The sequence below is a fragment of the Larus michahellis genome, chromosome 5 (assembly GCF_964199755.1).
Source record: "Larus michahellis chromosome 5, bLarMic1.1, whole genome shotgun sequence".
Classification (NCBI taxonomy): domain Eukaryota; kingdom Metazoa; phylum Chordata; class Aves; order Charadriiformes; family Laridae; genus Larus; species Larus michahellis.
Genome location: NC_133900.1, coordinates 63,176,631 through 63,204,477, shown reverse-complemented (window position 1 = coordinate 63,204,477; position 27,847 = coordinate 63,176,631).

The window sequence follows — 27,847 nt, the reverse complement described above, 5'->3', positions numbered from 1 at the left end:
GAACAAACTTAATAACCTCAGAAAACACCGTCTTCAATGATATTCTCTTATCTTCTCTGTTAAGCTTTATATAAAATTTTTTCTTGTTCTCCTCCTACTTCTCTTTTACAGAAATGACATATCTCTTCACACCTTTGCCTACTCATTTTTCCCACAAACACAGTTTTTAATAAAATTAGTCATTGAGTATTATATTATAGACCCAAAGAAGTCATTAGCTTTACCATTCATCAAGAGCCAGTTATGTACTAGTCTTTGGTAGTTATATGTACTTTCACAAGATTCTTTCTAAATTTTTCCATTGTATTTATAAACTCCATAAGTAAACTTATGTTCAGCAGATCTAAGACTCCTCTTAACACAAATATATAACAAAAATTGTTCAGCTCCATCTTCTCTCCCTTTAGACAACTAATTCAGATTAGTTTGGACACAAGGAAGGAGCAGCTATAAATAATTCTTTGAGCATTGATTTTCCTCCTTGTCTGAGATTCATGTTGGTAGTGGAGTTGCAGGCACGTGCTTGCAATCGTATGACAACCCATGGCTTAGTGTTGGGAGTTGAAGAACTTCTTTATCTCCTTCTTACGAATCTGAATTGTCAGAAGTCATTGCTTTCATAAATCACAGAGAGTAAATGAACGCTTTCTACCTTTTCTATCCCATGATTGTATAGAAACATGAGGTAATATCCTTCTTCATTCACAGAGTTCTGCAGCTACCGTATTTTAAAATTTATTGGTCAATATCCTCAATATAAAGTCTTCAAATTTTCTCCAAACCTTCTATGCTGGTCTGCAGGACCTGCACCAGGTTTCTGTACGTCACATCTTTTTACAAATATTCTTGTATTCTTTCCATCTTTTACCTCCACCTGCACTTGCACATACATGATTCTTATAAATTCAAAAGAAATTTAAAAAAGCCACAGTTAGCTTGGTGTAGCTCACATTTTCTTCTACAGAATTCTAAACAAATAACCTCAATTACTTTCCAAGTGTGTCTTAAACTAGCATTGTGTTTTTCCTAAAACTTTCCATAATATTAGATAGTTACCAGCTAAAAGAAATAATGAGGAGCAGCTGCAATTTGATACACAATTATTCTAATGTACTTGCTTTGAATAGATTTCAGTTAATTCAGGCAGATGAGGATAGCTATGAAGTTGTGATTTTGAAATCCGAGAAGTTCTGCATCGTCACATTAAAAATAAAACACAATTTATATGTTTTATGTAACAGTTCAAGGAACAAGGAAACTATTTTTTTTGACTGATATAAAACTGAAAAGCTAATATTGCAATTGTGGGAGACTAAGCTTCTGCTAAAGTAAAAAATCATAATTGGGATCTGGGATATAAAATCTGTGGAGTGAGATTTACCCTAAAATTGTAATTGGAACTTGCCAAGCAAAGTCACCCAAATCAAAGTAAGGTTTATGAAATCTAGATGATATTCTGATGTTATGGAGAACACAAAATAACACAAGAAATGAACCTGGAAGCAGACAAGCAGACATACTTCAACTGAGTCTTCAAGAGCTGCACTAAAGCCACTTGGCCAAGCAATACAAACCGAATTATGATCCAATATTTGAAAGAAGATGTAAGGCAATAAAAGCAAAGAGAAGAAAGCCCTTTAGCTCAAAGGTCACTTCATAGACATGAGGTACAGAACTCCAGGAGCAGATGATAATACCTTTTGCCTTGCTGCAAAAGATGTGTTAGTTTTCAATCAGTGCATTGGCAGTATGGTGCCAAGAGCAGCCACATTAGTTTCAAAAAAGCCTCATGTTTTAAAACTTATACTGATAGCACTCAGGGTTATAAAAACTACTGCCCAGGCTAACAAAAACTGTGAACTTAATCTGAGAGTAAATAAACTGGAAAAGATGGAATCTGAGTAGTACTTCAGGGGAAAGTACTTCAGGAATTCAGGAAAAATATATTAGTATATTTTTAAATGAACAAGTATGTATGTCTACTGAAGGAAAAGGGGGTTAAAACAACTGAGGGAGAGTTTAAGGCAACTTTCCAGGTAGATATTTTTCTCATATATAATATAGTATATAGAACATAGGAGTCTAAACTTGCACTGTGTTCTAAGGGAAAGGATGCATATCAAAAGAGACTCATCACTCCGGGAATCAAAGAACAAACAAAAGAACCAGTAGAATAGTTGCATGTGCCACTGCTAGAGAAAAAAACAAACAAACAACAAAAGCAAGCAAACAAAAAACCCACTAAAGATAATGCATTGTTTAAGTTAAATAGCAGAATACATAAATTTGGGATGTTTTCCAGTACTTCAGAAAGATTTTATGAGAGAAGGCTAAGGTTAATTTTTTTTAATGTTATAAATACATTGCACATGTACTGGTAGCCAGCCTTCCAAAAATGCTGTATACATCTGTGTATGTTCAATTTATCTTTGAGGTGACTCTTGCACTGCTTTTCCCATTACATTCCATAGCCAACATGCTGAAAGTTCAAAAGACACACATATATGTGTGTTGTGTGTACACTTTATCATACAGATGATACCAAGATCCTCACAAGAAATATTTTCATGCATGAAAAGTGTAAGAAAAGTGTAAGAAAATCATGGCCAAAAGATCTGAACATCTATGAAAAGGACCAGAATTGCTGGGCTATACTTATAGATATAGAAATGTAGACTGTGTTAGAGAAAAAACTCGTATTGTTGCTGAAATGTTGAAAAAACAATGAGACTAATATCCATTTGAGTGGTATCTCACTAGGAAATCCACCATTTGATGATGATTCACCATTGGCAAGCACTTGAAATCTGTCAGATATCTAATTCTTAGTCCATTTATCAGTTGCTTTTTTGCTGTGGTATAAATCTAATTTTTCACCAGAGTACTATTCACTGTACTTATTACAAAAAACTTTATGTACTTTATATCTACATGGAAACTTTATGCACCAAACTTCACATGTGATGCACTTAAAAAATCAGGCCTGTTTGAAATGATCTATTTCCTTAAAGTCACATTAAGTACAATAAATTGTATTCCTAATGTTTTTATCAAATAACACTTTTCGCATTATTTCACTTGGTTTTGATTTCAGGATAACCAGAGTACATTTACCTAGCTACCTCTTTTGCCCTTTTGAATTACTGGCACAAATGGGGGTAGTTTTCAACTGTATGGTACTTCCCCGCTATTCAAATGTTTATTTAAGTTAACACTAGCAGACTAGATATCTTAGCCAACTCTATTCAAACTCTAGAGTCCAGTTATTGACGTCAGCATTGGTATCAGCTCTCCTTCTGTGATCAAGTTCTTCCTTGTTCTTATGTAACTCCTATATATCAACCTTTCCAAATAGGGAATAGGAAGAGTTGTTGAACAATTCCCAAGTAATTATCTTCACTTTAGCCATGTCCAATTTCATAATGGCCTATCCCATTAGTAGGATCTCCTTTCTTCCCAATGTAATTGAAAAAAAATTTCTATTACCCTTTTTACTGGCAGCCATGACTTTTTTGCAATTCCTATTTCATTACCAATTTTCTATGCCCTAGATTGAAGCTCATTCCTCACTCTCTTGCTTTTCTTCAATTTCACAGACTGTTTTTCTATTTCTGTTATCTTCATTGCGTCACTGAATTAGGGTGAGCTTTTAAGAAAATTAGTCTCTTTCCTCATACAGAATCATGTCTTTGAAGATATTCTGATAATTCTCTGGATTTAATCGGAACCCCTACCTTCTAATAACTTCCTAAAGGAGACAAATTTATTAAACTTCCAGTTCAGTCAAATTTATCCATTATAATGAGTTCAAAATATTGTTGCTTCATGGTGAATTCTTGTATTAAAAAAAGTACTGCGTTTGATTTTAAAACCTCTAACAGTGATTAGAGGTTCTTGCTTCATATATTCTCCTACACTTGCTTTTAGAAGTAATTATAATTTTCCTCTCCACACTTTACAGTCAGATGTTTTCTATTTTTATTAAATGGTCTTTAGTAGATTCCCTTTTGTAGCTGTATTTGTTAGCCCTTACAGAGAGTTCTCAATACTATGTTAGAGATACACCAAAGTGTGCCTATTTGAATTCAAATAGTAATTCAAGTGGAAAGCAGAGGGAAAGGTGTTGTGTGCAGACACTCTTGAAAGTGAAAGTTACCATACCACAGTTTTCAGACATGGATGCATGAAGTTAGGCACCAGAATAAATGATGTAAAATGAGCTAAGCACAAGCAATATGATTTTCTTGGAGGCACTGATCGGTAACTGAGGGGTTTTGTTTTTTCAGGTGCCTAAATATGGTTTTCAATGCTTACTTTTTATAATATCAGATTGAAAATCTAATAATTATTCAGCAATCATTATTAAACTGTTCACTTCAAGACTAAAATTTGACAAGGGCTTGTAAATATTGCATGTTGTTTCCTAAGGGAAATTGAAAATTCATAATGTTGGTGGACTGGAAATCCCACATCATTCCACGTGTTGTAGCACATCCTTCTCAAAAGCATTGCCTTTGTCAGGTTTAAACCTCAACTCTAATTATTCTGGTTTCTTAATGGAGGGAGAACTTACTTCTAGGGAGTACTGAAGGGAATTTTAAGAGAAAAAATATCTGTATTCAGAAAAAGGGTAAATAGGTTTTTAATTGGGCAATGTCCCTTCCTCACATCTCGGGAGCGGAGGCAGTGGCTCCATATTTTTAAACACATTTTTAGTACAGTTGAGGAAGCTTTATCATAGCTTGTATCTATCCAATGGCTATTTGTCATTAATTTTAAATATAACTTAAGTTACAAATCTTGTACAGAATAGCAACTCACAAGAACCATGTTCGTTCTTAGGCAGGGAAAAGCAGGGAAAAAAAATTGGGTGTCACTTCACTGACTGTAAAATCAGATGCCCTATTAACAGATCTTGTACAAAAATAGAATATATTGATGTTCATTACACTTTGATTTCTGGTTTTTGAGAATTTTTGAGAAACCTTTCTGAGAGCTCATACTGACGTAAGAGTTAGTTCATCATTTGCACAGGAGAGTACAGAGTTTTATTCTTTCTTCACCTTTTCGCCTCTGCCAAAAATTATGATCTCGCAGAAGACCAGAACTTCAATTTGTTTTTAATAAAAGTGGATAGTGTGCACAATTTTCTTCTTACTTTTTTATTAAAAACTGAATGCCCTGATAAAATGTATGATGAAGGCCCCACACATACTTGTTTTCACCTGCCTGATTTCAGCTATTAATTTGATCTCAATGAAACAGCATGTCTTTGGCAAATACAACACACAATTAAACTCTATGATCTGGTTCTAATGCTTCTCTGCTCTTGCATACTCACATTTTATTTCAATTAGTTATTTAGATTTATAAATAAATGGCACGTCTTCTCCTCTCACCCCAGGCAATCAGGTAAACAAAATCTAAGCTTAATTATGCTGTGCTTTCCTCCCCCTGCAAACTCTTTTAATCATTCCCATTCCAAACTCTAGTGTTATGAGAACCTGGGTAATAAAAAAAATTGGGTTTGTTGTCATATTTTCTGGAAATTTCATCAGCTTTTGATTACTGATCCTTGTAAGCATATTAAAGGTTGCAGTTGATTGAAAAAAAGGATGACTTTGCACTGAAAGGGACACAAAAATATAAACTGTACTTCACATATTAAACATGATTATACAAATTCTAGTTATGCTATTTGATGTCAAAGAAGGGTGGGATCATGCAGTGGTTTAGTATAATATAGCTAAAACATCAATTAACTACAAGATACAAACTCATAGGAAACCAGACTTCATTAGTTCCACTATTCATGGAATTACTTACTTAAACACACAGTCAGCTGACATTTACCGAGACTGTGAATTATTATTGCTCTGGATGTAGAACATGCTGGGTCTGACAGAGCTTGCTGGCTCAACCTCAGAAATGACAAAACAGAGATACATTAATCTCAGGACAACTCTTGCCCAGAAACAGTTCAACTTCTTTCACGTGATAAAAACGCTGAGGTTGTAAAAACAGCAGCCCTCATTTTGCTCCTGGAGAATTATCTCAGTGCCTTAGGATTGCACTTCGCAGCACCCTAATTCCAGGAGAGCTTCTTAGATGGCACAGCAGCATCTGAATGGCAGAATGTGAGCAGGCTTAAGCCCAGCACCCAAGTTACCCAGGGATATGATCAAAAGACACCCAATGCACGAAGCCAGCATGTACCTGGAAAAGCCAATGTTGAGTTTAGGAGCTAAGCAAGCTTCATTGAGTCCAAAGTTCCAACTACAAAAACATTTTGCTTTTCAGCCAGATTCATAATATTCAAAACATCCAGATTTTTCCACTAGCCCAGAGCTTCCTAGTCACCTTTCTCCAGCAGAATCCAGAGCTGACTATGGCCAAAAGACCCAAAAAAAGCAAAGTCCGTTACTGTGTTTGTTGCTAGATGTAGATATTAAAGTCACAAGAAGTGATGTATATTTGACAGAACTATCCACTATTTATTTCTATTCTTTAATTGTAATGAAACAGAAGGAGATGTTATATCCCATATGATGTTGAGGATGCAATAAAAGTTGACCATCTGTTGACAAGGAAAGATGCGAAGGAGCATTTGCTAAAATTAATTATTTCAGTTAAAGCTGAGTATCTTATACCCAAGATCCCCACAGAAACTAGCTGGGGAGCTCACTGCAGTCTAGGGCTGTTCTGAAGAAGTGGAGGACTCTTGCTGTAGTTCCAATGTCAGTCATGGGCAAGCTCGAGGGTGAATCAGGGACCCCAGGCCAGCAATCACCCCCTGCGGCGCAGGATTCCCATGCCCAGCTGTACAAGAGCTCACATTGCCAGTGTGTAAGCAGGAGGTTGCAGGTACGGACTGCCCCTGGGAGTGGTACAGATGCTTTTGTTGGGATTCTGTGGTCCAGCGTCTCAAGTGCTGCAAGGAGCTCTCGCCAGCAAGGGAGCTGCAGCAGGCACATTCGTCCACAAAGTCGGTGTCCCAGGAAATGGTAAAAAGCCAAAGCAGCGCACTTGGATCCGTTATGGGAACAATTGGAAGGGAGAGTGATCTGAATGAGGGCCTGGGGTCACCTTAGCCCCTGGTAAATTCCCACCTGCCAATTTTAAAGTGAACTGGAGAACAGTAAGGCTGGTCTGGCATTCATGTAGTACTTTATCAAAATTCATGCTTCAGGAATTCAGTCAGTCCCTTGATTACATTAGGAAGATATCCCTTCCTTTCTTCTGCAACACACAGGTGGGAGATGCATTCAGAGGGAGAGACAGCTTTTTTCTTAAGACTTACGATATTGGTCAACAACAGAAAAGGTCGATTTGCTTTCTTTGCTGCAGTCCGCTTTCTTAGTATATCTGACTGAAGTATTCAGCTCACGTAATCATACCTCCATCACTAGATTTGGAAAGTGTGAACTTCTGCTGCTACTTGCAACAGATCATCCAGGACAACGAATATGCCACTGTTTAATCTCCTGACATTTGGAGTGGTTTTCACTAACAGAAATTTTTGGATTATAGGAGTAGATCAGTATGCAATGTAACAGCCTTTAACATACAGAAAGTCACACTAGGTAATTAAATGGTATTCATTGGCAAACTCATCTGCTGAAAAATCTGACTTGCATATTCCCTACTTAAAGAAACAGCCAAGAACTTAAAACACAGAAGAAAAATAAAACAGAAATACAGACCCAGCTGTGATGGAATCATGGGCTCAGAGGCAGAATGAGTGCTCCATAGAATGAATTTCATGGACCACTGGATCACTAACAGCAGATATTTAATGGAAAAAACTGATTCAACAGGTAAGCTTTATTCTGTATAGTAGGCAGATTGAAAAGAATTCAGCTGCCTAAACATAGGTGAATATTTTAGATGCTCCAGAAACTGGAGTTATCCACACTTGACTGGCTGGTAGCCTCATTACCTTCTGTAGTTGTAGCCAGAAGCAATAGGGAATCTAAAATGAAAAATATGTCTGGACACATGAATACCAATAAGTAACAAAATTCTATTTAACAGTCATAAACTGTTTGGGCTCTTAAATCTTCCTGTTATTCCCCAGGAAAGAGACTGAATTTTCTGTATGCTAGAAATTAAAAAGGTGTACGCATCCTTACCATCAGTTTTTATTTTCCTCCCTCTTCCCCATTTTTTTTGTTCAGAGTTTCATATTGAAAATCAAGTGGTGAAATTTAGAAGATGAAATCTATGTATTGAAAAACTGCAATGAGCCACCTAAATTATGGCAATGAGTTAGGGAATAGGCCTGGTTTAAAATATTGAGATAAATCAGTCAGACAAAGGGAATGGATTTAAAGTGGATTGATACAGCCAAAACCAGGAACCAAACAATGTTTTTATTTTTTGGCATAGACTTATATCTGCTTATAGAGCCAAATTTGTTATGAAGATCTGGTGATGCCATACTAGTAGGCTGAATTAAAGCAAAAGACAGCCTTTCTTCTCAAGGATATAATATGTCCCTATGACCAATCGTTCTTCACCACTGCTGAAAGTTTGAAGTACTGGGTTAGTCATAAGGCAACAAAGGCAAGCCTCCAGCAGTAAGTTATTCTCCCTCTTTTTTCAGATTAGCTGCTCTTAACAATTCGCCCTGAGAAAATACAGCTACCATGCATGACAGAGCAAAAGCACAACAGCATAAACACTGAGTAAGACAGAATAAGAAGTTATGGTTAACAACAGTCATAATAGGTAACAAAGCTTAGGCAGGACTTGCAGGTCCTATCATGCTGCTATAGGAGACATACAGTAGAGGCGTTTGATAAAAAAGGAAGATATAAGCAAAGCCATTATTTTCTATATCTGTATCTTGTTTCTTCCCTTCTACTTACAGGGAAGAGGACAGATAAGTTACTCAAGCCTGACAAGTCATCAAGCAGACTATTAGCCACTTTTCTACATCTGTCTGCAGGCTTGTGAGCAGGTAAAGAAAGAGCACTTTTACTATTTCCCTTCATACACGCATTCCCCACATCTGTCCCTCTACAGATTTGCTGAGTAGCAAAGCACATTTCCTTCCTCTCTTCCTCCCTCCTCTCTGAAAGTGAGACTTTCCTCCTTCTTTGGTACATCTGGATTCTGGAGGAGAGAAATGCTCCTACTTTTAAGTTGCCTTCTCCACTTTCTGCTCTCTGTCCTTAATATTGTTTGCATCAAAACTCATGGGCTCCATAGGGAAGAGGATTTTGTGGGGTTTCTGCAGTGCTTGCAGCACAAAAACTGAGCAACATCTCCTCAGTAATCTGTGCCCCACGGTTGCATAAACAAGTTTTAAACTGCAAATGCAAACAGGGAGTGATGCTGTTGATTCAAATGGTCCATATTAGGAAATCACATGTAGTACAAATGGCCCGAGCATAAAATAATTTGTTCTAGCCAATATATGCATTAGCTTGCTTTTTTTCTTCCAGTCAAAGTATTTGTCAGAGTAACATTCATCTAAATTGCGATTACGGAAAATATTTCTCCATATGATATGGTCAACCCTCCCATTAAAATATTAATTAGCAAATGATAGCAGTAAAATTTCAGGTATGTTTTTAATACCTAGTTCACACATTTCATGTCCTCTGAACTGTAGTTTACTTTGTAAATATTTGCTAACCTAACAAAATATGTACTGCCAGCCTCAGGTCATAATTCATGCAGATAGCAAAGAGAACTTCATGCCATTTTATAATGTGACTTCCCCATTTAATTAACTCCTTAAAGCTGTTAGTTTCAGACATATTTTTTTTCCTAGCTCTTGTGTTTTTGCTGGTGTGACTAAAAAGCTCTGTGTACCATTCAGCACAGGTCAGCTTCCTCCCTCTCTCATAGCAACAAAATCCTGGCTACCTCTGAAGTGGATATGCTAAATGGGAGGGATTTCACATCATCTCTTGTCTCTCTGGCTTACATGCACAAAATGACACAGTTCTGCTCAGAATGTTTTTTCAGCAACAACCATTTTGTGTGTGATGCTAATCAGTTTGCTATTGATGACCATATCTACTCCGTAATAAAAATCTATCAATAATATAACTAGACTGTTTCATGTTCTTTCCTAATTCAGTAATGTATGGTACATACAGACATTCTTTTCCCAGTTTTTTAATTTTCCATAAGCCATGCTTAAAGAGCATGAACTTTTACAAATCTACTTGCTATTCTTGCTCAAATAAGAAAGGCACATTCTTCTCTGGATGCTTCACTCAGAAAAATACTTGATGCTATCAATTTCTTGCACCAATACATTAAGCATTATGTGTAACACCGTAGCTAATTTTTTCTGACACAACTTATACTTTTTGCTAACACAAGGTCCAGTCCTGTAACCCTAATTCAAATGACCTCATGGGAATAATCTCACTAATTTCAGTAAATCTATTTGCATTGGTGCTGTTCAGTATTCTACTCCGGCTTGCTGAATCAGACCATTAGCAAAGATACACAAATGTATTCAGCCATAGGCAACTTGTATTTCCCTGTTTCTAAATTAATGAGCTTATCTTGTACCATAAACAGCTCTTATTTTCCACAAAGCTTTAAAGGAATGAACATAGTCAAGATTAAAATCTTCCTTCATTATTACATCCGTTACTTTTTCATTATTAATTACTAAATTTTGTTAGGTGCACTGCAGAGAATGTTTTGTTGATGAGTTCAGTGGTAAAAGGATTGTTTCTACAAGGAACAACTGAAATATCTCCTGACCAGTTTGATGAGCTTCTGAGCTCCCTTCACTTCTAATAAAGTACCATTACTTAGCAATGATAGAGTATTTACTAGCTCTTATAGCTTTTATTTGGTGAGAGTATTTATGACAGCAAGGCCTAAAAGTGAGCATAAACACATGCAGGGTGATGGCTTTGACAAGAGGTTCTGCAAAGAGTATTGCTAACACAATACCTTAATTCTCAGAGCAAAGGCAGGAAATGTGGTGCATTGCTGTCCAAGCTGCTACGGGAATGCTAGAAAAATAACTGAAGTTAGAGGCATCGTAGACCTAACAGTAAAAGGAAAAACTAAATACATTTACCAGTTTGGTGTAGTAATACTGCCCCAATCCATTTACCCTCATTTATTTTCATCTACATTACTGCAGTGTAGCTTCTCTCCTTTTATCTAAGTAAAAATTCTGGTTTGATAGGTTTGCTGGAAGGGGAATATGAGAAACAGAAGGTCTGGTGCAGCTGAAGGGAAAAGGAAAGATCAGGACCTTCAGTGTGACTGCAGTGTGCATTGCCTGAATTTTCCTTTCCATCTCCTTGGACAAATAAGAGTGCTTCTAGTCTAGGTTACCATAGTTTCTGGTTTCCTTAGTAACCCCTTTGAGAGCATTCATGTGTTTGTGTCAGTCGGAAAGGGTGTGAGGGGGTCTAAAATGGAATACAAACCTCTGAAACTTTGAGTGAAAAAATCCCAAATTTTCTCTTCAATCAACAAAGCAAAACCAAACTCAAAACAAACAGTCTCACTGGAAATCAACTAAAATAATTAAGACTGGGTATAAATTAAATCTTGATGTGACAAAAGGACAATTTTGTTCTCAAGTCAGAACCATTTAGGGTCTCCAGGGTAAATCTGGAAGTTGAACAGAAGAAAAGCACACTTCTTATCCTCAGGATGGGAATTGGGAGTTATGAACTCTGACTTGCAAGGACACTTCCTTTCTAGAGTTTTGTTGCATGGTAGTTGCAAAGAAAGTGGTTACCCACTTGAGGCGTAATATTAGCAAACAAAAGCACGGCCAGTAAGAACTATGTGTTTTTTCAGTAGCCTTGTATAAGTATAATGGGAATGCTGTCATAATAATACACACGGTAATATTTTGTACAGTACTTCCTCCTCCCTTCACCCAATTGGCACTAAATACCAAAATAACATGTTTTATGAGTTAATGGCTTGATCTGGCTTTTTATTCATTTGAAGTAATGGATATGCTCCTTAACTACTTGAGAATTTAAATTTATATTTAAATTTAGAAATTTATTTATGTTTAAAGATGACTATTTTTCACTAGTAGCCTTCACTGACCCTTATCGTTGTGCATCTGTCCTGCCCTAGAAAAAAACTTGTCAGTAGATTTCCTCTTTTACTTTTGTTCTTGAAGAGCACTTCTGTGTTTGGTAGCTATGCAGACACTTAAGTAAAGCACGTCTTAGCTAAACAGCATAAAAAACTATTAATATAAGAAAAAACATTTTTACTGTGAGAGTGGTTGAACGTTGGAACAAGTTGCCCAGAGAGGCTGCAGAATTTCCATGCTTGGAGATATTCAAAACCCAACTGGTCACAGTGCTGAGCAGCCTGCTCTGACCAAGGGGGTTGCACTAGATCTCCAGAGGTCCCTTCCAATTTCTGCTGTTCTGTGACTCTTGTATGCTGTGAAGTGTGTAATGGTTGGGAAAATGCCTAAATGCTGATTACTGAGAGAACTAGAAAAAGTCGACAATTCATGTAAAGAGGCACCAGCACATGTGAAAATGCTGTTTCACAAATGTAATACTTTTCTAAGTTAATTTAGAGCATTTGAGTGTTTAAAGTCTTAAGTGCGGTTGAGGATATTTCCATGTAAAAAATAGACAATAGTAATTATGGCATTGGTATTAAATAGGTCTAATGTCCTAACAACAATTTTGGTAATTATAGGATTTTGAATTATAGGAATCCAGGAAAGTCAGAAGAATTAGAAGTTACAGTCGGAGGAGTTTCATTTTTATATGACAAAAGGTACAGCTCTTGTCACATACAAAGGGAAGATGGAAAACAAGTGCATAGACAACTTGAGTGTAAGATAAGGGATGAAATGCTGTTAGAAAGACAGCAACATAAACATTTATCATTTTTTTAATTCATATTTCCCATTCTTGTCCCTAAGCTGTCATTCCCCTGTACTGTTAATGGCTTGCTGTGTTCCTGAAGACAGGAATGGCAAAGCTGTTGATACCACTTTTCTAATTTTTGGCTCCTGTGCCAATGTTTTTTAACTTAGAGTAACAGATTGCAAGATACTTTTATTGATCTCTGTCTAACTGATTTTCTAAAATGAAAATAAAAAAGAATCACATAGATCAACAATGAATCGTTTAGGTTTTTTCTGTGAGCTTCTCCTCAGAAGTGGTTTGAAAAGAAATTGAAGTTTTCATATACTCTACATGAATGGAGCATTAATAACAGCCTCATTCTATATACAACACATTACTTATACATCTTTAATCAGGTAAGCAGTTTCAGTAGGTGGCTCCTAATGAGCTATTTGCTACATTTCAGAGGTGATTTATTGATTTGTGTTCTGTTAATTATCAGTAGGAGCTCTGCCCTTCAGTAGATATGTCTCCATTGGCCAGTTTATTGTCCTTAAACTATTCTCTGATCCTACCTTTGTCTGATGTTTCATTGCCTTGAATCTTGTAGAATATTTACTTCAGCACAAAGAAGAGAATCAGAAGAGTAATGTTTTGCATCTGTTGTTACTTTCATTGAGACAAAAGTAACTACCTATTGTCAACATCACAAAACAGTCAGGACCTTTTCCTTCAGATAAACGCCACTAAAAACACATGGGATCACAGTGCACCACTTAAAAGTCTGACTCAAACCTCAGTAAAATCAGCGGGAATCTTTCTATTTAATTGAATAAACTTCAGATCGGACCCTGAATAGCCCTGGCTTCCATTATAGTCAAAGAAATCTCTTTCTTCTAAGAGGCAGAAGTGACTCCCCAGTGACTTCTAATGTTGTTCTGACAGAAAACTGTAAAGATGAGACTGCAGAATGATAAAGAAATAATTGAAAATACCATTACCACAGTATACTTCTTAGTTGCTGACCACAAAATTCAGGATTCAGCTCAACTGAAAAAAAAACAACCAGCCAACCGCCACAGTGAGGACTGTAGTTTGTATATGTCCAGACTCCTGGGAGAATTCCCTCCTCACACTTAAACAGTCTGGACTGTAGGAGCTACTTATAATTTGGGCATCGTTCTTTGTTTGCAGACAAAAAATACTCATGTATTAAGTAGAAGGGTTTTAAAATAAAATACTAGTATAACACATTAGTGCAATAGCTAAGACTAGTATTTTTAGAAAGATACATATTATTGGATATTAATAAATTTTCTTCTTAGTAAAGTGGGTTCCTTCCAGATCTTGATGTTTACTATTCAATAAGATGAAATAAACAACTGTTAGTATTTCTTTCATCTTCTCATTCCTTCTTTTATTACTGATTTTCAGGTTTCATATGAAAAAAATGAGCATTCTTTAATAGAGAAAAAAAATAACCTATTCACCGATTAGCAACTAGCTCTCATAATAAAGGTAACTCTTTCCTAACCCAGAAACATGTATAAATACGATAGTAAGGAATCATTAATTGGATAGCATACTTACTGCAATACCATATATTGTACTCATCATAGGCACAGAATCATGTATGAAGTATCCAGTACAGTATGTTACTAAAATACTTTCCTTATAAGGTTATACTTCAAACATTTTACTTAAATTACATTTCCATACAACCTGCAATCGGTTGTCTCAGAGGATTAGCAAATCGATGCGTATTCTATCAGTTTCATGTACATGATTCAAGTGTCAAAAGGTTGTGGTTATCAGACCTTGTTACCATCTGACGGTGTTTAATAGCTGATATAATCCGGGTCACACTTCACTTTCATGCAGCAAGTGATGTCCGTCTCTGTTGCCACCCCACCCCACCCGCCCACCCCAAACAAAAAGAGATACTGACTGGCATGCTTGGTGACAACCTCAAGGTAAGGATCTTGAATAATAGGGGCTTAATTGATCTCTCAGCATTTGGGGTGCTACCCCAAACCAGGGGTTTGGCAAAATGACAAAATGATACAGGAAACTTTTCCTTAACGCTGTCTGGTATTGAACTTCATCACAAAAATATTACATTGCCATGAAAAAAAGCCCAGGGGATAGTCTTATTTTGTACATGATGTCTCATTTTAACAGTTCTTATTCTTGCGTGGTAGGTACCAGTACAGGGATAATCTTCAGCTATGAAATCCAAACAGCAATGCTATAGGATACTGATTTCAGCAGAGGCTGTCTGTTCAATTGATGGAGAACCAGTCAAAAAGGTGTCTCATTGTGATTAAACTACTTTTTTCTAGTAACTTTGTAATTTGTTCAGGTTCAGAGGCAAAGAAAGAAATTCGTGTTCCTTATTTTCACCCCCAGTAACCCACTGGCTTTGTGTACTTTTCTTTTAGAATGAGAAGCACTGAATTTCCAAGGTAGTATTAAATAGATGCATTGTCAGTAACGCTAAGAAAATCCCTACTCTTATACAGTTAATTAGTCTTGTTACATTAATTGAAAACCATTCAGAACTCAGATGTGAATGAAGGGTGATCTGGGAAAGTCGCCAAGGCGGGTTTTAGAGAGCGATACACAATGTGCCTCTCCGCAGCCCGCCGGAGGCAACGGACATTGCCTTCACAGGGCAGTGGATCAGGCTACGCTCCTATTCAAAAACATTGCTGAGGAGAAATGTATTTATTTTAAGTAATCGCATTTAGTAGCAGTTATAATAATGAAAAAGGTGGAGCGGGAAAAACCTTTTAAAGGGCTTTCAGCAATTAAGAAGCAAGGAAGGTATCTTCTTCCAATGACCCTAAGGGTGTACAGAGGGCAGATTGATAATGGCTAAATGCTCTTCAGGAAATAGCTGTGCCCTCTTGCAGGCATTTGCAATGATCAGAACACACTTTTGCCTCTTTTTTTTTTTGCTCCCAGTTTGACTCTTCGAATAACAGAATGTTAATAAAATAATGATAGATCATAAATTAAAAAGTAGATCGAACATTCTGTTTATACACAGAAACTGAACTCTGCCGTGCAGCAAACAGGAAAAACAGGACTAGGATGAAAACATTTTTATGAACTGGATCACTGAATGTGAAGACATGTTTGCTCAGCTCTTTCTGAGCTTCCACTCCAGAAGAAAAGATAAAATACAGTAACAAAGTATACTTTATGATGGCTGTCTCTTACTAAAAGGCAAAAATATAGAAATATAGCAAATCAGAAATTATATGTACATTTGGATTACAGTTTATGGAAAGCTAAATTACAGCGCACTTGTCTTAAGGAAAATAAAAGTGTTTGTAGTGGGTTAACCTTGGACAAGGACCAAACTCTCACCCAGCCACTCTGTCTCTCCCCCTCTTCAACAGGACAGGGGGAGAAAATAAGATGGAAGTGCTCATGGGCTGGAATAAAGACAGGGAGATCGTTTACCGGTTATCATCATGGGCAAAACAGGCTCGACTTGGGAAAAATTAATTTCATTTAGTACCAGTTAAAATAGATTTGGATAGGGAGCAACAAAGACAAAAATTGAAACTCCACCTTTCCCCCCTTTTTCCCAGGTTCAACTTCACTCCCGCCTCTTCTCACCTGAGTGGTGTGGCCTGGGGAGGGGAATGGGGGGTTGTGCTCAGCCCATAATGGTTCATCTCTGCCGTTCCTTCCTCCTCACGCTTTTCATCTGCTCCAGCATGGGTCCTCCACAGTCCACAGTCCCTTCAGGGAACATCCGCCTGCTCTGGCATGGGGTGCCCCATGGGCTGTGGGGAAATACCTGCTCCAGCACCTGCAGCAGCTCTTCCCCTCCATCTTCTCTGGCACCGGTGTTTACAGGGCTGTTCCTCACGCTCTTCCCTGCCCCATCTATCCAGTGTTTTATCCACTTTCTTAAATACTTTTATCTAGAGGCTCCCCACACACGACCGAGGGGTTCAGCCGTGCCCTGTGGTGGGTTGGTTGGAGCCGGTTGGAACCGGTTGGAACCGGCTGTGTGCAGCCCGGGGCAGCCCCATCCTCTCCTCACAGAGGCCGCCCTGCGGGCCCCGCTGCCCGCGCCTCACCAAGTACACCCAGTATAGCCTTTGATTTGGAAATCTGATTAAATTCAAAAATGAGGGAACACAAATATATCAAGCAAGGCTTTTAGTAAGGAAAGCCTCTTGGAGGCAGTAACAAAATACTCCTGAATAGTTGTATGATATATTTATGTTCTTGTGATCCAAACTGATCCAAATTGAATCCAATTGTACACTGAAAGTTAGCAGTAGCACTTCATTTTATGACAAATATATAATTCTTCAAAGAGGCAGATAATTTGTTTACTGGAATATATTGACAAACTGCTGGAAAAGAGTCAGCTCTTTTGGGAAATAACGCTTCAGAACAGAGGATGGTGTTGAAAGTCTGTGTGGAAAATAAAGATATGCACCTGAAGGCTCTCCTCTTTTTATCATACTGTGGTTGGAGTAGTAACGGTACCTTTGCTTTAAAATATTGCCTTTTTACATAACTAGAGTTCATTCCAATGTCCTGAACACCATTAGGTTTGTAAAATGCTTTAGTAACCAAGACTGTCATTAAATGCTGTAATTCATTGCTATAGTGTATTTGCTGTTTTCCTCTCCTTTTACCTCCCATATGCATGTCATAAATTACCCTAATTCCAGATATCTTATTATAGGTATCCTTATTCATTCACGTCTTTGACTTTTTGCTACTACGACTTTTTTTCCTTTTTTAACTACAGATCATTTTGTGACCTGAGCTCTTTTTGTACTAATGGAAAAAACCTGGGATCAGGGCATGCGTTTTGCAAAAATTGATGCTTAAATTATTAAATACAATTCTATTCCCACATGCAGTGAGAGACAAGTAGAAAATGGAAGCTGTCTATAATTTAATTATAGTACATACAATAATTATCAGTTGTCATTAGGACCCTGATTTTCACTGTGATGTGCAAATAGAGAAATGCCCAATTCACAACAGTGAGATTTTGTGTGGCTTGCAGAGCAGGGCTGTGTCCTTTTTTGTGCAAAACTGGACTTTTTATTTATTTCTAGTATTTATTTCCAGTCACAGTATGTCACTAAACTTTTAATTGCACACAGCGAATACACAACACTAACATGTATTATAATTTAAAGAATCCCTAGCTTACAAATAATTTATTTTTAATGCAAATCACAATAGATGGGCATATTCTAGAAAAGGAATCAGAAACACTATTCTTATTTCTAAGTGATTCCTGTTTAAATTGTGAGCCTGTGCTGCTATTTTGAAATTAAGTGCTGTAGTCTCAGCTCTCTAATGATAGAAATTTGTTGATTATTACAGATCTTTAAACAGCACTCAGGCACATACCAAAACAGATTGATAATGCCAACTGGATACAAACTGGAGGTGTTAAATTCTGCTGCCAGTTTCAGATGCTTTGAAACACTTCAGGAGTAGAGTTCTGGTGGCTCCAGATTGAGGACTGTGCTAAGCACTGTACACATATGTAACGAAAGGTCCTTATCTCTGCCAGCTTATATCCCAAGAGTAAAGAGATTCCTGTTGACCAGATGAATGCTCAAGTGACGCTGGGTAAAGGTCATTAACACAATGATAAGAAGACACGAAAAATTCGAAGTCTAATTATCATAGCTGTGCAGCTGAAGTGGAGACTGTCAGGAAAGATGTCCATACTCCATTGAAGGAGAAGTAAAAGTCTACTTGTAGCCCTGTGTGGAGAAAGACATGCAGCCTGGGAAATACCAGAAATAGCTTTCAAACATATATAGCTTGAACTGAACGTGTGGTGCTACTAATGACTACGTTTTTTGTACATGTTTTGCATATTAATATATTAACTAACGAATTAAAAAGGCACACGATGAAAATTATAATCTATAGGATTTTGTCTAAGGAACTGTTTAGACATCTATGAAGGGGAGGTGTAAGTTTGTTTCAAGTTTCTGGACAATTGACGCTGTGGTGCTGGTGATGATTAAGCACCAAACACTCTCAATCCTTTTCAGTTGCCATACAGCCTTAATGAAGAAACCCAAGAGGTGAACCAGGTCAGCCTTGAGCCACTTAGTCAGTCTTTGTGGCTGGGCAAGGCTGGGAAAATCTGGTCCCTATGAGAGCTGGGATTTGAGGCAGACCCTGGGCAGTGAGTTGTAGCCTCTGAGCTGGAGGCTAGAGCCCATGAGCCTGGAAGCACCTGGCAGGTCAGGGTAACCAGCTGTAGTGGCTTTTTTAGTGGCAGCTGTGGACATATTCAGCCCCTCTTTTCCACCCACCACCAAACACAAGGAATTTCTATGAGAAACATCACAATGTTCTATATTGCATGGGTTTGGAGGCGCTTTTTTGCTTTTTTTTCCAGTTTTCACACTCAGTAGAGTACCCAAACCTGCACACTGAAAATGGCTGCTACTTCCCACTGAACTTTAGAGACACTGCTTTTCAGACCAGCTGAATTTTCCCATTCACTTGAAGAACCCTATGCAAGACTACCCGAAAAACATACAAAAAGCAAGCACCAGATGCAAGACTGCACCCCACTGCTAATATACCATGGAAATCACAATACACTTCTTGCACAGGATCTTGATTGCTGACAATTTCACAGCCACTTTTGCCACAAGTCACAAACTTTCAGTAGCCTTAGCTCTCAAACTGATGCCATGAAATGGGACTTGCAGCTTTCATGTAATCGAAATAACGATTTCAGGCTGTCATAGTTGCAAGCACATTCTTGAATGCATGACTCAGGTGCAACTTGTGGGCTTAGAAACCAAAATGTAGACCAGTTATTTACAGATCTGCTCCACAGCTGCAGAGTGCTTGGAACTGCCTACCCTATGGCCAGTGTTGTAGACCTGAATGCCTTTGTCTCTCCCTTACTAAGTAAAACTGCAGTCTGAATTCTTAATGGTGCCTTGATCCGGCACTAAAATAAGGAACTGCATACTGGTCAGACTAAACCCACCGAGCCCAGTGTCTAGGAGGGACCAGCACATTCCACTCAAGTGTGCCACGAGGAAGGCTTTTACCTCAAGTAGAGCACAGAAATGATCCCATGCCTACTCCTTCTTTTTTTATGTAATGGATTTTCCACAGTATTTGCCTACAGAATTATACATTTAAGCTGTGTTACCATGTATTTTTTTAAAAGTAACAATTTTTTCAATTTGCTTTCTTTCTTCTATTATAATGTTAAGGGCCATCTAATGCTTTTGGTAACGTGGAAGCTTTGAACTACCTTCAGTAAGAGCATTGCTGTAGGCAAAAATTGAGCTCTGTATCACCACAGAATTTCTCTGCTTATAAGGAAGAAAATATTCACTAGGCAAAAGAGAAATCTGCAAGCATTTCACTTATGGAAAAATACATGTTTCAGGATATGGTATCAACAAAAGCCCATCCTCTTTCATCTAAACATTTGTTTTTACACCTGTCAAACAGGACTAAATATAGCCTGATTCTGTGCTCCGCCACCATATGTTGCCAGTTTCTGAGTGCAGCAAAAGTGGTTTTAGATTTAAAAGGTTCTATGCAAATTCCAGCTGCTAATGGCACTCATTTTTATGTTCAAAAGGGGTTTACTGCTTTATGTAGATGTTCAATTTCTACTTGTAGTTACTTAAGGTATATTCAGACATCAGATGGCACTTGTCTAAATTTTATATGGTATATTCATCCTGTACACCTGTGAAAGATTCTTGAGAAGAATAAGGTACAGGCAAGTACTCACAGAAAATGTTACTTCATGATGATCAGCACATTATGAAAATACATAAGTCATTGCTTAAACTCATAGCCTCCGTATATTCAGTCCATACAGATTACATCATCTCAAATAGAATTAGAGTTATGGCCTTGTTTTACAAACTCCCACAAGCAAAATGGGGTGTTCTGGAAGTGGGTTGAGGAAAGCATGCCTCCCGATGTTTGGGACAAGACTCTTGCTCATAACCTGCACATCCCAACACCTTTAGGTCAGGCAAAAAGCAAATCCATAAGCAAATACCACTCTGCACATAAAGTTATGATTTTTTTCAGCATAACTGGAAACTGAACTTACTGTAATAAGTTCAGCAGAACAAGCCTCCAATGAGTCCCACAGAGTGGCAGCAACAGAAGAGAGCATTGTGGAGAATTAAATACACCAAACCCCAACAACACGGCACTAACACAATGTTTAAGGGCACCTCATGGATTGTTCCCTGCAGGAAAAGAATCAGCCCTTTCATATCCTTAGTCCTACTCCAGGAATGTTACAAATTCATGAAAGGGTTGGATCCCTAGTTCAGTCACCCAGATCACTTATAGTCATCCTGATTCAGCTCAGCTGTTCCCTGGGTGAAGCATTTTCACTGAAGCTCTCACCTCGTCCAGATGTTGCCTAATCACAGCTTTTCAGATCTGCCCTGCATCACCTTGGAGACCTTCCTCAGCATCAATTCTGCCCTTTTTTTCCTAGAAAGTTTAGGCCAGGTGGAAAAGCCTAGCTGGTTTTTTTGTTCATAGAAAAAGAGGGTAGAAGAAAAGTTGTCACTGCTACATCCCATAATAAATACTTCATTTTTTGGCTTCCAGTTGTCTCTAGTAAGTCTTTACAACACCTTTAATACTTGATGACCTCTCAGAGAATTATCTTTTTGTTAGTCTGTAGACCTTGAGCGAGAAAAACTTTTATATGCAGTCCAAGTTCGTGCTTATTTTAAAAAATGTCCTCATACCTTTCTGGAGAACAGAGCTTTCTCCAAAACTATGTTCACAGCAGGGAAGAGGATTTGGAAAATGAGTATGACCATCTGATGGTTTATAATCTATATTCTCTGTAAACTGACAAGGAACACCTGAAACATGGCAATTCAAAGACAAAATGTTGCTTGATATTTCAAAATAGTGATTAATCATTTTCTTCAATGATGTGGAATTCACTAGTGCAAAACAACAGCTATGACACCTTGTGGAAACCACACCTTTTTCGTCTTGCCTAAAAGGCAATGGGCAGAGCAAAAAGGAGAAATGCAAAAAGCTTAGAAAACTAAAATAAAAATCAGAAAAAAACCAACCAAACAACAAACAGCTCAAAAGCTGGTTGAGTGTACTTTATCTTCAGGTGCCCAACTTGAAATATATCAAGTGCTTTTGATTTTCAGGAGGCCCCAAGCTCCCTTTCTAAAGACCAGCTCCTGTAGGACAAGGCACATCGGGAATTCTTTGTCCATTCAAATTCCTTTAAAAAGTTTTGGCCAAAGTTGGTTTCTTCGCTCTTCAACTGAGCTGACAAGTTGTCAATTGCTCTTCTGCAGAGACACATTATAGGATAATTTGAGATTGACTTTTCTTGAAACTCAAATCAGGCACCAGCAATGAATTATATAAAACTGTTAATCCAGAGCTTGTATAACTAGTGTGTAACTATTAACTTGTGTAACTTGTGGAACAGTTACATCATCCTATTTTGCATCTACCTTTTTCTATTTTATGCAATTAAAGACAGTGACATGAAAGGACCATCAAATAGGTACAGGACACATAACAATAAAAGGTTTTATAGCCGTGATTCTGAGAAGAGTACGTCCCTCACAAAGAAGTTACACAGCTCATTCTTAGAAGTGCCGATAAAATCTTTATTCCTCTCCTTCCCCACCCTTTCCCATCCACACACATGCTAGCACAAATTTTTATGCTATATTTTGGAAAAATGTATTTTATTACATTTTCAGAGTTTGAGCCTGTTTGTCGTTCACCTAGATTATTCACTATCTTGTATCTGGTAAGGCTTTTAACAGCTTCGTGTACATACCATACATATGTAAATATAAGTAAATTCCTTCTTTACCCCATCCCTTCACTAGGTATCAGAAGAAAGATTTCAAAATATTTTAGGTCAGGTCTGGAAATATTCACTGCTAGGTCATGCTGTTCTGAACATACTGTCTTGTAAAAGAGGATAACTGGAAACTTGTAGATTATTGCACTGGACTACTGGGATTCCAGTCTCTCCCAAATCATTTAAAGCATTTGCAATAAACCTCCTAGTTAGAGAGTCACCAGTCAAATAATCAAAACATGCATTTTTAGAGATAATCCTTTTATAAGCCATTTTGAAGTTTTGCATTTCACAACAGAGAGCACACCATGATTTAGTAAGGCAGAACATAAACAGCCAAACTGTACTGCAGATTTCACTAGGGATTTCTTGGGTCAGAGCAGGCAAGCAGATTTCTAACTGTCACACACTGTGTCTTCCTCTAAAGTAATGAATCATGGTTTCTCTCTCTTTCACAGAGCACTTCAGATTTACAGGGTAAGTGCTTTTTTTCTTCCCCTGCCCCGTCCTCCCCTCAAAGAGGAAATAAAAGTCACAAAATGAAAGGGGTTTCTTGATCAGAACAATGACAAAACTGATAGAATAAAGTCAGACATTTCCGTGGAGCTTATTACAACAGCAGGTACAACTTAAAAAAATCCAAGAAAGGATTAGATATTTGGGGATAGAGTTTCCAATATATCTTAATTAAAGATACTCTAAACCTTTTAACTGAAAGACCTAGAAAAAAACCTAAATTTTTGGCTTAAACCAATAACTCCGTATTCGAAGTTAGGATGGCATTTAATGTATAGGAAAATTTTTTGCTCTAGCTACTTATTGGAGTTTTTTGTACGGTCTTCTAGCTATACTACTGGTCACTGGCTACTGAAAAAGTCTGGCTATGGGTTTGATCCACTGTGTCAATGCCAGTATATGTGTTCTGTTGTTTATTACATTGATAAAGTACTATAGCTTCACAGACTGAAAAGACAAAAGTGCTACCTAAACAAATTTACAAAGCTGAAAAAAGCTTAAACAGTATTTCTTAGTTACACTATTAGATTATGTGCAGTACAGGTGAATTCCTCTGAGGCAGCTCATAAATTTCAGACAAAGACTTTGCCTCCTATAAAGTCTGAAAGTTGCAGGTGCCGCCTTTTGTAAATATTAATAATGGCACTGGAGCGAGAGCCACAAGCAAAAGGCACTGGGGCACTCAGAGCCTTCCCAACAAAACCCTCGCTGCCACATAGATTCTCTATTGCCTGTTCTCAAAGCTTCCTATAAGATTACAAATGTAAAGGAATTTTTCTATATATACCACAATAACACATGGATGAAAGACTGTTACTTCTTCATTGCTACTTGCATTCTGGACATAGCATTTCAATATTTTTCACAGCAGTCAGGAAAGTTTCGGTGTGCTTTTGAGCACGCGCAGTGATTGACCCAACCCAAACCACATCCATCCCCCAGCCACTCTGCTCTAACTGCACTCCAAAATGTACTCTTCAACCATAAACTACTTGAAAGCAGCCGCATTTAACCTCTTCTACAGATTAAAAAAAAAATAATTATGGAAGTTTTCAATCACTATAAAAGACACCACACTAAATTCTGCAAACAACCTGGCAGCCCAAGTGGGTGCCCAGCAGAGATGCCTTGTGCCTCGGTTCCCTGGGTAACGAGGACACAGGCTCAGGAACGGAGCACAAACCTGCCAGGAGCAATGCAGGAGCCATTCCACTTTTTTGCTGCACTGTCATTTTAAAATATCTCACGAGCATTCATTGTCTCAAAAGGCTGCTTGAAAGAGGCAGAAATTGCCTTGTGTGCATTCTCCTTTTGAATCCAGGGCAGATCAATGATTGTCTATTTATCCTGAGTGAAAGAAGTGACGTTTTTTTCTCCAAATTCTAGCAGACAACGCTCCCATCACTGAACCTGGCACGACACGTGTCACACAGAGCTGGGAAAGGGCACGGGACCGGAGCAGGTTAGAAACTGACTGCCTTGGTCACACAGAGAGCACAATTACTTAATGACAGCAATTTACCAGTTTTACAGTTTGCAGTGCCAAGGAAATATCGCTTGTGACAGTAGAAACAAATCAAGCCTGAAGAGGTTATTCAGCACAGAAAATCAGAGCTAGTTCTTCTAGTGCTGAAAATCATGGAATTATTTCAGTGCTTAAGTAATGCTTTGGATACCAGTAGATTTGCTGGAAAGTTTGGGAAAACGGTCCTTTTAAAAAACCAGAAGTTATGGATTAAACTGTCTTTGCTTCTTCCAGTTATTAACTTGACACTAGATTTTTTTTCTCATGATTGTTCACTGTATGCCATTAGTCTTCCAACTGTGAGAGTTATTTATTTGTGCCATTTTCCTAAGCAACCCTGCTAGTTCCCTACTGAAAGATCATGCCTAAGAACAGGGCTACCGAAGCCGGCTGAAGTCTTTCAGTTCACAAGGAGAGGACATTAAGGCAGAAAAGGGTTCTTGAAACCTCTCAAGGCTAGATTAATAACTTTACCTTTCCACATTAAATAAGTGCTTGTCAAATTTGTATTATCATCAGTTGTAACAGGAGTTCATAGACAGAAAAATTATGACTTTTTTATATTTAAAATCACTTAAAGAGAAAACACAGAAAGGGATATGGTTTAATAGGTAATGAACTCACAACAGTCTCTCAGGAATAACAGGAGGGAATCAGTGCACAGGAGGGAAAATCCCAGCTATATGTATTTTTCCCTGTTGTTTATGTACAGCTGCAGTGATGATTTCTTAGTTACAGGAAATGAATGAGAGTCAAAATGTGAAAGAACTGGTAATTAAATTAGAGGGTTGATTTTTGACTAAAAAATTAATTAGCCCAAAAAACTAATACACAAAGGTTTTCACAGTCGAATAGCTTTCAGACCGAAAAACACTAGAAATCTATCACTGCTTTCTGACCTACTTTCCATGGTCATCGCTAATTCGATGTTCTTGCCTTTCATATCTCTCTGTCCCTGCCAACAGACAGATGAGCAGTGGAAGAACAGAAGAGGCAGGTTGGGTTAAGAGGCCAGACCAAGGCAAATCATAGCAAATGAGATCGGAAGATTTCAGAGACTTACTCCCTAAATAAGCAGACAATTACTCTTATTAGGATGAAGTCAAAGGACATTATTATTGCAAATACAGTATGTCTCATAAATCACCAAAAAGTGTCCAAGTAAATGATCTATGCATGGATAATGTAATGTCTGAAACAATTACTATACCACTTACAGTATCAAATCTAAATTCTACAAAAAGTTAATCAAGACAATTGAATAAATAGATCTGTTGGAAAATGAAACATCAGAAATAGGGGTGGAAATGAGTACATCAGATATTTTCTGAAAGAATTATTGTTATTTTTGTTGAAGAGGGATGTATTCGTTTTGAAACGGAAGCAATTTATAAGAAGTGAAATAACCCAGAAATCATACATTTCATTTCAATTCAGCTATTTTACTTGACCTGAAAAACATAAAAGAATGCTTTTCAAGCTAATATCATTTTGCTTTTTTTTCCCCTAAGAAACTTTTCATATGTCCCAGTTTCTATCCTGAGCTCTCCCACATCAATTTTATTCCAATTTCCCAAGTAAATGAGGTTTATGTAATAGCACTGTCAATTGTCATCTGTACCCCATGTCTCCCAATAGCTTTTCATCCCTTTGACCACTTTAAAATAGCTTATATGAAGATACAAATTTCTATAAATGCACATGAGACTTGACAGCTGTTTGGAGAAGACAGACCCGTGTCCCTGTTTGAAGGAAGACAGTGTAGCTCCAGCAGCTGCCTGTTAGCCAGGCAGCATATCCATGGACTAAGCCAGCCTCTGCATGAGTTGCTACATGCCCAGCCAAACACGGAAGTGATTTAGAAGCCAGAAAAAAAATAGAGGGAGAGAGAACAGGAGCATTAGCACATCAGGATGTTCTGGGAGATGAGAGAGAGATCAACTGAAAGCTAGTCTCCACTAGTTTTACTGTTCACATTACTTCTTTTTCCCCATCAAATTTTTCCATTTAGCCCCCAAAATGAAGTAGTCACTATTTGCACACTCCTAATTAAATATTAATAAACTCTCAGGTACAAGCTACATGAAAGAGATCCAGAATCTATACTTCAAATGATTAGGAGGGTTTGAAGAGAGGTACCTGACATCTAATTACACTGCCTTAATTCTGAGGATCCGCATCCTCTGACCGTGGCCCAAGTGTAGAACAAGCTACTGACAGCACTGCTCCGTGTCTATGGTTCCTAAAGGCAGGTATCATGCCTTTCCATGTTTGCTTCTAATAAACACAAAACACATTGTTTATAGGGATTAATTGCCTCTTTGAGATGAACAGTTTAGTCCTCACTGAAAATTACATCAGGACTGAGACTGATGTAAAACTGGTAGGAATGTCAAGTCTGTCAAAGAACATGCAGATGTCTTCCCAGTCACATATTGTGTTGTCATGTTTTAAGGAAAGTGTTGATTTTTCAGCCTTAAAAGAGCTAACTGGGTTTTGTGCATTTCAATTATGACCATAGGAACCTACAGGCCATGTTCCAACTGTCTAAGCTCTACCTTCTTACACTGAGATTTCCTGGGGAGCTGCATGCTCCCCAACACCATGAAATAACAGCACCTGTACTATTGTTCTTTATATTTTTTTTCATAAATTAATTTTTGTTTTTCTTATCTGCAAATTTACCTTTCAGAAAGCCATCAATATTGGAAATAATATATTCCCAAAATGCTATTCTCTTTTGCTATATTCCTTTTACGATCCCTTAGCAAAACCAAACCAAACCAACCAACCAACCAAATCTCCCCAAAAACTTACTTTTTTTTTTTTTTCAATTAAGGTGTGGTAATTTCAATGAAATATTTTTAATTGGAAAATACTATGATGACAAATTTTAAACCAGCTCGATGATGAAAGGGAAAGTAGAAATACAGTTCACGTCCATGGTTAACGTTGTATGAACTGTTAGACGTTCACCTAGATTAAACACACTTGGTTTCACAGTTTAATAATCACAAATTTGAAAACTATAATTCTTCAGAAGATGACAGAAATAGATATACAATTTTTTATTTCATCTATAATTTTAAAATATAGATGCTT